This window comes from Cibotium barometz, chromosome 27, assembly GCF_041138505.1.
Source record: "Cibotium barometz isolate CiBa-2024 chromosome 27, ASM4113850v1, whole genome shotgun sequence".
NCBI classification, from domain to species: domain Eukaryota; kingdom Viridiplantae; phylum Streptophyta; class Polypodiopsida; order Cyatheales; family Cibotiaceae; genus Cibotium; species Cibotium barometz.
In genome coordinates this window covers 17,387,369-17,397,304 of record NC_141072.1, presented here as the reverse complement: position 1 = coordinate 17,397,304, position 9,936 = coordinate 17,387,369, and the positions used below count along the sequence as shown (strand labels likewise).

The 9,936-nt window shown below is 39.4% G+C and overlaps 1 long non-coding RNA gene across 1 annotated transcript; it reads right to left on the bottom strand.

Moving 5' to 3' along the window:
- Positions 1–1,026: 1,026 nt before the first annotated feature.
- On the bottom strand, positions 1,027–2,254 carry LOC147623114 (uncharacterized). The gene is made up of 3 exons (XR_015269404.1): positions 2,078–2,254; positions 1,644–1,684; positions 1,027–1,529 (listed from the first exon to the last, which is right to left on the bottom strand). It is a non-coding gene; the product is annotated as an uncharacterized LOC147623114 (long non-coding RNA).
- Between the last annotated feature and the right edge of the window lie 7,682 nt (positions 2,255–9,936).

Genomic DNA, 9,936 nt, shown 5'->3' with positions numbered 1-9,936 from the left:
CTATTTTCTTTTGATTTTTAGGTTGGTGGGATCCAATGTGGTGGGCTTTCATGCTCCAAAACTTTTGGAAAAGTATCATCTTTTGCTCCAACATTTTTGGAAAAGGATGATTTATATATATATGAGAAAGAAGGAATATATTTATAAAAAGAAAAGGAAGATTGTTACTTGCTCTAGTTTAATACGCTTAGTGTGAATCTTTAATTTTAACAAACATATTCACTACCCCTACATTAATTAATTCATGGGGTAAGGTTAAACCTTACCACATTTAAACTTTAGGAGTCTCTCTCTTCCCAAACCCTCCCTACATTAATTAATTCATGGGGTAAGGTTAAAACTTACCACATTTAAAGTTTAGGAGTCTCTCTCTTCCCAAACCCTTCCTCTCTCTCTCTTCCCAAACCCTTCCTCTCTCTAATTTCCCTCCCTCTCTTTGTGTTGTCTCCCCACCCTAGCCTCCTCTCATCCACCCGAGTTCAAGTCCCACTGTTGGTCGTATATGCCCTCGTGTTGCATTCTACCGACATTAATACCTCTCTCTCTCTCTCTCTCTCTCTCTCTCTCTCTCAAGCCCTCGCTCTCTCTCTCTCTCTCTCTCCCCCCTCGCCCCAACCTTCCTCTTGTTCCATTCACCCCAACCTTCCTCTCTCTCCCTTGCCCCGGCTTCCCTCTCCCTCTCATCGAAGTTGGAGTGGCAACGATCTAGAAGGCTCTAGATTTTTCCATTCGCACTCACCACTTTAATTACACTCCCTAGCTTAAATTTTTTTTTTCTAAGGTTCACGCTTTGTTGAACTATTTAATTAATAAAAAACTATTTAGCACCATATTCATGATCTATAGTGCCTATGTTTGCTTGTTATAGTAAACCAACACCCAAGATTGTCACCTTTTACTTTGTATCGTACTATTGTCTATACATGCACATTATTGCACATCATGTTGAGAGTAACAAAGTTAATCATGACTTTGCATTTTCAAATCTAAATCATTTCTTTATTCCACCAAAATGAATTCATTATTCCACAAAAGAAAATCCAGTAGGGTGGGGGCTAAGTGGTTTACATGTGTACATTGACAGCCACCTGAGGGTATGGTTCTAATTCAAAGCTATGCATGTACATAGCTATGAGGGGCTGTAAATTGAAAGTTAAGCATGCAAATCAATACAAAATTATTGGGAGACTATGATTATTTATTATGGTCCAATAAATTAAGGAGAAAATAGGGCCTGACAGCCACCTGAGGGTATGGTTCTAATTCAAAGCTATGCATGTACATAGCTATGAGGGGCTGTAAATTGAAAGTTAAGCATGCAAATCAATACAAAATTATTGGGAGACTATGATTATTTATTATGGTCCAATAAATTAAGGAGAAAATAGGGCCTATGGACGGATGACTATTTTGGCTGGCGAAGAACCCTTGTGCTTTGGGTTGTGGCTGTTGTTTGGGACGGGCAGGCTGTAATCAGCTAATGACGCGTCCGTGTTAATTAGTCCTCTAATTGACGCCACATGAAGGCTCTGATCAAAAGAAAAAAATAAAACGTCGGGTGATAAGCGTCATTAGCGGTTTGACTAAAAAAAGATTACGGTATGGAAAGCAGCAAATCTGGTACTGTGTGGAATATCACTCACAGTTGATCGCACGTCTGTTTTGCCAACCTTCGGAGAATATTCTGCGGCACGGAAAACACGTTGTGTTATAAACAGGATGACGTGCTATACACGCAACCTGATGTGCGCGTTCAAACCAACAACAGCTTGCCATGAAGATTACGATGCAAGCAGAAAGTAAAATTTGAGGTGCTTAAACACGTTTTAATCTAATTATGATAAAGTCGAGAGTCCTCGCTCTCCTCTCTCCTCTCTGTCTCTCTCTCTCTCTCTCTCTCTCTCTCTCTCTCTGTGTGTGTGTGTGTCTCTCTCACACAAACACACACAGAGCTTGAAGTGTGCCTGCCACACTCTCTCTCTCCTCGCCCAAAACACACACACGCACACACATAACAGAGCCGGTTGCCCCCCCCCACACACAACACACACACACATGCACAATGCTGGTTGCTCACCTGATGGAATGTGCCTGCTTTCGACCTTCGCTATGCAGCAATTATGGGAAAATATTCCTATAATAATAACCACAAACAAACTCCACATGGCCTTTCTAAGCGCCATGTTCTCTTCAAGTTTAGTAACGTTATTTGCAGAGCAGTCAAAACTAGACAAGCACTTCTAGAGTAGAGAGAGAGAGAAGGGAGCCCCTTGGAGCAGCTTGAGAATCCCAGCCCTGTTTTTATAGTCATGCTTTACAGCTTTACACTCATATTTGTACTATTTTAGGTCCGGCCGGTGCTCCATTATTGATCCCCATTGCTGCAACTTGCATACCCATCTATACATGTCGACCACTCCCTTCCCTATGTCTCCCTTATGAAAAGATCAAATGAAATAAAATGTTTGGGCCATTTGTACCCCCAAACATTCTTTTCTGATATGCAGCGCGACCTCCCAAAAAGCTTGACCTTTCATGAAAAAAATAGGAGTGTTTTGTGAAGTTTTTTAATACCTTCTTCTAAATTTCTCAAAGAAGTTGACACTTTGGATCACAAAAATATGTAACTCCTCTATTGTTTCTCTTTTAGTGGTCTTTTTGTTTACTCTAAGAGTGAAAAGCAACTACACCAACCACCACCCAAAGAGAGAGAGAGAGAGAGAGAGAGAGTATATGCATATATGCATAAGTATAGCGCTTGTGTGTATGCCAAAGCTCATGACTACTCACTTGCATGTACATGCATGTTCATCTCACACATGCGACCAGGCTTAACACGTGTAGGAAGGGCCTATGTATGACAAATTATCTTTTGTATTTTAGTAGCTTTTGGAGAAAATCTAAAAACTTAGAAATTCTAAACCAAAAATAGTTTTTATGCCATACTTCTTTGATTTCAAAATGGAGAACCTTAGATGTATTTGTTGGATATGCATAATAAATTTATAGATTTCAAATGAAGGCAATATTGAGCAAGTGCATGTTCTTCCATCTTGTGTATAACTACATATTTGCTCCATATAATAGGTTTTAAAAAAAGTCATAGGCACACACTTGAGTACCACAAGGGGTTTGCACTCTTCCAAACATTTTCTAGCCAAGATAGTAGACAAACTACAAGAGAAGCTTTCCAAGTGTGCCAAGCTAGGTTAGAGTGAAAAGCTTATGCACTTATTAGGAGATCCATCAATTGATGATTATTCCAGACATTCCTGGGTATGTAGAAGCTTTGAGAACCTTGTATTCACATTATTGAGTGTAAAGCGAAGATAACTTGGCCTCCATATCATCTCCTCATTAATATCCATTTGCGTGATTATTTATTCTTGATCATGCACTCAGTTCTTTTTTATTTAATGATTTACTCTGTTGGAGTTTAATGACCTTAATATAATATTTACCCCATGTGAAGGATCCTTTAGAAATCATATCCAAGTAAAAATACTCTAGGAACCAACCAACTAAGACTATATTAAAAACATTTCCTTATCTCCAACACATTTTTTCCCATAACATGGCCACCTCTCAAACCATAACCATGCCCAAACCTCTCTCTAATCTTGCTCCATGACCTTAATATAATATTTACCCCATGTGACCTTAATATAATATTTACCCCATGTGAAGGATCCTTTAGAAATCATATCCAAGTAAAAATACTCTAGGAACCAACCAACTAAGACTATATTAAAAACATTTCCTTATCTCCAACACATTTTTTCCCATAACATGGCCACCTCTCAAACCATAACCATGCCCAAACCTCTCTCTAATCTTGCTCCAATCTTCTAACTTCTCTCTAATTTTGTTGCAAGCTTCTAATCTCTCTTCTTAATCTTGTTGCAAGTTTCTAACCGTCTTGCAAGCACTACAACAAAATGATAGTATAGCAGTGTTATTATAATTACAAACCTTGGCAAATGTCGAGGTCATTTCGCTGCTATAGACGCTGACTCGATAGGAGCGCTGTTGAGCAGGGTTATTAGCAGTGAAATTTTATTGCTGAGAAACGAAAAAACATTGTTAATAGCACTGCTCAGTATAGCAAAAAAATGTTGCTAAGTATTGGAATAATGTTGCTCGGGCAAGAAAATAAACCTTTTAAAAAAAAACTGGGGCAAGCTGGGAAGTTCTCACAGAACTTCCTAGTCTGTCCCACCTTTTAAAAAAAAAGTTGTCTGTCCTAGCTTCATAAATAGAGCTTCATGCATAGAGCTTCGTAAATCTCTATGCAAATAGGCTTCATGAAGCTCTATGAATGAAGCTACAAAATACGTAATTTAAAAAAAACTCCCAAGCACCCGGGGGTGCATTATAAGAATGAGAAACATCAAGAGAGATTTAAGTGTTAAGCTCTTACTTCAAGAGGTTTGTTTGTGTTGACTTGAAGATGTAGAAGAAGAGCCTACAAAATCAAACCAAAATAAATTAATTAGGAGACAACACTTTATTAGTTCTCTACACAAAAAAAGTTATAAATAAACTACATTTTATCATATGAGAGATTGAGAATGGAAGAGCAGAAAAGAAGAAGTGAAAGAAGAGAAGAGGAGCTTATGCCTCATGTATGCAACTTATGCATAAGGTTGATACGCTTATACATAAGCCTTATGTATATGGCCTATGTCAGTGGCTACCAGCATGCTTAGGTATAGCACTCGACATGCATTGGGTACTCCCGGTGCATGTTGGTAGCTACCAGCATACTTAGGTAGCACCCAACATGCATTGAAAGCTTCTAGTGCGTGTCGATAGTTACCGGCATGCATTAGAAGCTACCGGCATGCCTAGGTAGCACCCCAATATGCATTGGGTGCTCCCAGTGCATGCCGATAGTTATCGGCATGCATTGGAAGCCACCACCGGCATGCCTAGGTAGCAACCGTCATGCATTGGGTACTCTTGGTGCATGCCGGGTAGCTAACTACCGGCGTACTTAGGTAGCACGCGAGATGCATGGGAGCTCCCAATGCATGTCGGTAGTTACTGACATGCATTAGAAGCTACCGGCATGCTGCATGCCTATAGCTACCAGCATACTTAGGTAGCATCCAACATGCATTGGGAGCTCCCGAGGCATGTCAGTAGTTACTGGCATGCATTAGAAGCTATCAACATGCTTAGGTAGCACCCGACATGTATTTGATGCTCTCGGTGTATGCCAATAGCTCCCGGTGCATGTCGGTAGTTATCGGCATGTATCAGAAGCTACAAGCATGCTTAGGTAGCACCCGGCATGCATTGGGTACTCCCAATGCATACCAGCATACCTAGGTAGCACTCAGCGTGCATTGGAAGTTTCCTTGCAGGGTCGATAGTTACCGGCATGCATTGAAAGCTATCGGCATATATTGGGAGCTCATGGTGCATGTCAATAGTTACTGGCATGCCTAGGTAGCACCCAGCATCAATTGGGAGCTCGCGGTGCATGTTGGGAGTTCTCGATGTATGCGGTAGTTACCGGCATGCATTGAAAGCTACCAGCATGGCTGGGTAGCACCACCTAGCATGCATAGGATGCTCCTGGTGTGTGCTGATAGCTACCGACATACTTAAGTAGCATCGGGCATGCATTGGGAGCTCCTGATCTGCATGTCGGTAACTCCCGATGCATGTCAGTAGCTCCTGATGCATGTCGGTAACTACCAACATGCATTAGAAGCTACCGCCATGCCTAGATAGCACCCAACATGGATTGGGTTCTCTCAATGTACATCGATAGCTGTCGGTGCATGCAATAGTTATCGGCATACATTTGGAAGCTACTGGCATGCTTAGTAGCTACCGACATGCATTGGGAGCTCCTGATGCGTGTCGGTAACTCCCGATGCATGTCAATAGCTCCTGATGCATGTCGGTAACTACCGACATGCGTTAGAAGCTACCGCCATGCCTAGATAGCACCCAACATGGATTGGGTTCTCTCAATGTACATCGATAGCTATCGATGCATGCAATAGTTAAATCGGCATACATTTGGAAGCTACTGGCATGCTTAGCTAGCACCCGACATGCATTTAGTAGCTACCTAGGCATGTTAGTAGCTACTATGCATACATGCATAGGCCTTATGCATAAGGCTCATGCATACATGTATAGGCTTATGTATATTATGCATAAGGCTCATACATAGGTCTTATGCATATTATGCATAAGACTTATGCATAGCATTCATAGCTTGTACGAGGCTATGCATTCCTAGCCTGCATAAAACTATGCATAAGCCTCATGCATAAGTTGTCGCATACATGAGGCTTCTGTATTAGGCATCTTATGTATTAGCCATATGCATAAGCCTATATATGCGGATTATGCATAAGGTTTATGCATGAGCTTATACATAAGCCTCATGTTATGTACCCAGATTATGCATTAGCCATATACATTAGCTTATACATAAGCCTCATGTTATGTACCCAGATTATGCATTAGCCATATACATAAGCTTTATACATGAGGTTTATTCCTCATGTATAAAGCTTATGCATAAGTTTCATACATGAGGCTTATGCATATGGCTAATATATAGGCCTCATGCATGAGGCTTATGAACTAGCCTCATGCATGAGACTTATTCATATGGCTAATGCATGAGGCCTATATATTAGCCATATGCATAAGCCTCATGTATGAAACTTATGCATAAGCTTTAGGCATTAGCCTCATGTAAATGTAAATGCATGAGGCATATGGCCACCTCTTGAGAGATTGAGAGCTCTCTAAAGGCTATATGCATAGAGGCTTATCTCTAATGCATAAACTTTATACATGAGGCTTTATGCACAAGTCTCATGCATCTGGCTTATTCATAAGCCTCATGCATAAACCTTATGTATAAGCCTCATGTATGTAGCTTATGCATATGGCTAATCCATAAGTCTCATGCATGATGAGGTTTATGCTCTACCCATATGTGTGAGGTTTATACATATGGCTAATGCATAAGCTTTATAAACTAGCCTCATACATGAGGCTAAGGCATATGGCCACCTCCTGAGAGAAGCATAGCTCTCAAAAGGTTATCCATATAGAGGGGAGAAAAAATAGCAAACCCTAAAACTTACAAACCCTATAACATGAAAAAACATAAGAAAGGAAATAAAAGAGAGAGATATCTTACCTTATGAGGCTTGTATGTGTGGATAACCTACAAAATCAAACCAAATAAAGAAAAAAAAGTATTAGTAACCCTAAAATAGAAAGTATATATAAAACCCTAATCTTAATAGAAATCTTAATTCATGAAAGCTTTTGTATCATTTCATAGAAAACTTATTGAATCTTTATTTTTCCCTTCTCATCATAGCTTAACCCTAACTCTAGCTTCTATATAGAAACCCTATTAGAGAGCTTTGATGGAGAGCTCTCTATCAAAGCTCTCTACTATTAGGGTTTCTATGTAGAAGCTAGGGTTAGGGTTAATATTCAATGAGAAGGAAAAAAGAAGAAAAGAAAAACTAAAAAGATAAGAAAGAGAAGGGAAATACTCACAAGAAAGCTTTCATGGGAAAGCTTGTTTACATAGGAGATAAAGGAAAAGAGAAGACATACCTTGATTGAGCTTGAGGAGGATAGGGTAGGAGAGGTAAAAGTGATAGATTACCATCATAGGTGAGTCTTTGTTTCCTAACAATTCAACGAGAAATTTTGTGGTTAATAATTCTCTCAATGAATCTAAGGTTAATAATTCTCTCAATGAATCTAAGGTTAATAATTTTGTGGTTAATAATTCTCTCAATGAATCTAAGGTTAATAATTCTCTCAATGAACCTAAGGAACCATACCTCTAGTGGAGCCTAATTCTCTATATTCTCACTTTTTAGAATGCCTAGTAGATCCAATCCCAAACACCATATGGCAACATTTGACTCTCATATCCACTCTAAGGTCTAAACTCCCATCATTCATTGATTGTTATGTCACCTCGATAGTCTATGAAGGGAGGTATTGACCTTGGCTCTCTTACAAGGTCACTAATAACTCTTCCTCAAGACTTGGGAAGTGACAATGGGAAATTAAAAGAGGAAGAAAAATCGGACCATTCACAAATGAGATCCATTTGATTTCCAAGGCTATCTCCTTTTCTTAGAAAAGCGAGAAAACTGTAAGAAGTAAATATGTTTGCAAAAAAATTGTTGTCATCTTTGGGAAAGTTTTTGTAAGGAAGTCCTATACTATGGGTGGAAGGATGTAAGAGATTGGCTTAAGGGAGGACTCAAAGGTAATTTCTCTGACTCTAAAGAGGAGGAGGATGGCATGGAAGAATTGGATACAGATGATGAGAGTGACCAAAAAGTATTCTTGAGGTTTGATCAACAATCTTGGCCAATACCAACTTTATGAAGGCAAAGACATGAATGCAACTATCTCAATTTCCTAAAAAGGAAATAAGAGCTCTATCATCCTAGATGGTGGAGATGGAGTGAGCATCACCACAAAATCATGTTTTAGGAGAAGTGGGGAAAGCTAGGGCTAGAACCCACTAGAGTCTGTAAAAATTGCTAACGAATCACTTGAAAGACCTCTAGGGAAGGTTAGCCAGATGCACATGGACCCCTTTGGAATGACCTTTGAACATACCTTTGTCATCATGGACTCCAATTGATTACCAATTGACTATGATGTCACCTTGGAAAGGTCATTTAAGTCAATTGGTAATGATTCATGATTGGTTTACAAATCACATCTATTTATGGAAAGATGAGCAAGTGTTGAAGGTGAATGTGGAAAATCATAGGGCTCATCGTGTAAGCCGAATTCCTATTTAGCTAAAGTAGGATTGAGTGAAGCCCTTTACAATGAAAGTAATCCACATGGTTGGCCTTCGATGTGACCCATCAATGGCACCTACAACATATGGTATGCCACGAATTGCCTCAAATTCACTAGCAAGCTTTACCAGTCAAGATTATGAAGGCCACCATATGTAAAAGTCTTTTAATCCTAACTCTTTGATTGCCTTGCAAAACTCAAGAACAATGCCACAAGCTGTGCTTTTAGCACACCCATATTTATCTGCCAAAACCTCCAAGGACATGCCAGGATGTGCCAAATGCAAGTCTAGGCAAGGAAAGACTAACCCGATTTTCCAAGCTTATTGCTTCACTCATCATTGTGGTATTGTGTTGAATGCATGGAGCTAGACATCCACATATATAATGGAATTACCATATAATGTGTGGCACTACTTGAAGTCCAAGCCTCTGTCATTGACTTGTAAAATATAGCCACCAACTTCTTAAATTATTTGGCATAAATTCAAACATAAATGTCATCTTCTACTAATTTGTCAAGTGTAATCCACAAATTTGCCTTTGGCTATCCAATGAGATCCATGCCATGTGTTGACTAGATCAACAAACTTCCTTCTTTTATACAAATTAAGGACCATGAGCCTCAAGATGTGCTACCAATCATGAGTAGCATATCCATAAGTAGACTCTGAATAACATGTGCATTTTTTGTTATAATAAATTCAAGATGACTATTACCATATAAGATGTGACAGTAACTTCAAGATGACTCTTACCATATAATGTGACACTACTTGAAATCTAAGGCTCTATCATTGACTTGTAAAATTGTAGCCATCACCTTAAATTCTTTGGCATTATTTGATGTATCTTTTTCTAATTTATCAAGTGCAATCCACACATTTGCCTTTTCTATCCATGTCCTTCCTCCATATCTCTGTCCAATTTCTTTCATGTGCACCATTTGCATTTTGTTGTGGGGAGGGGAATTCCTTTGCCTTCGCCTCTCCAAAACATGGTTTTCAATGTAAATTTGCCTTTTGGCCCTCCATCATTCTTCATCTTCTACCAGTTTATCAAGTGAAATCCACACATTTTCTATCCATGTCCTTCCTCCATTTGC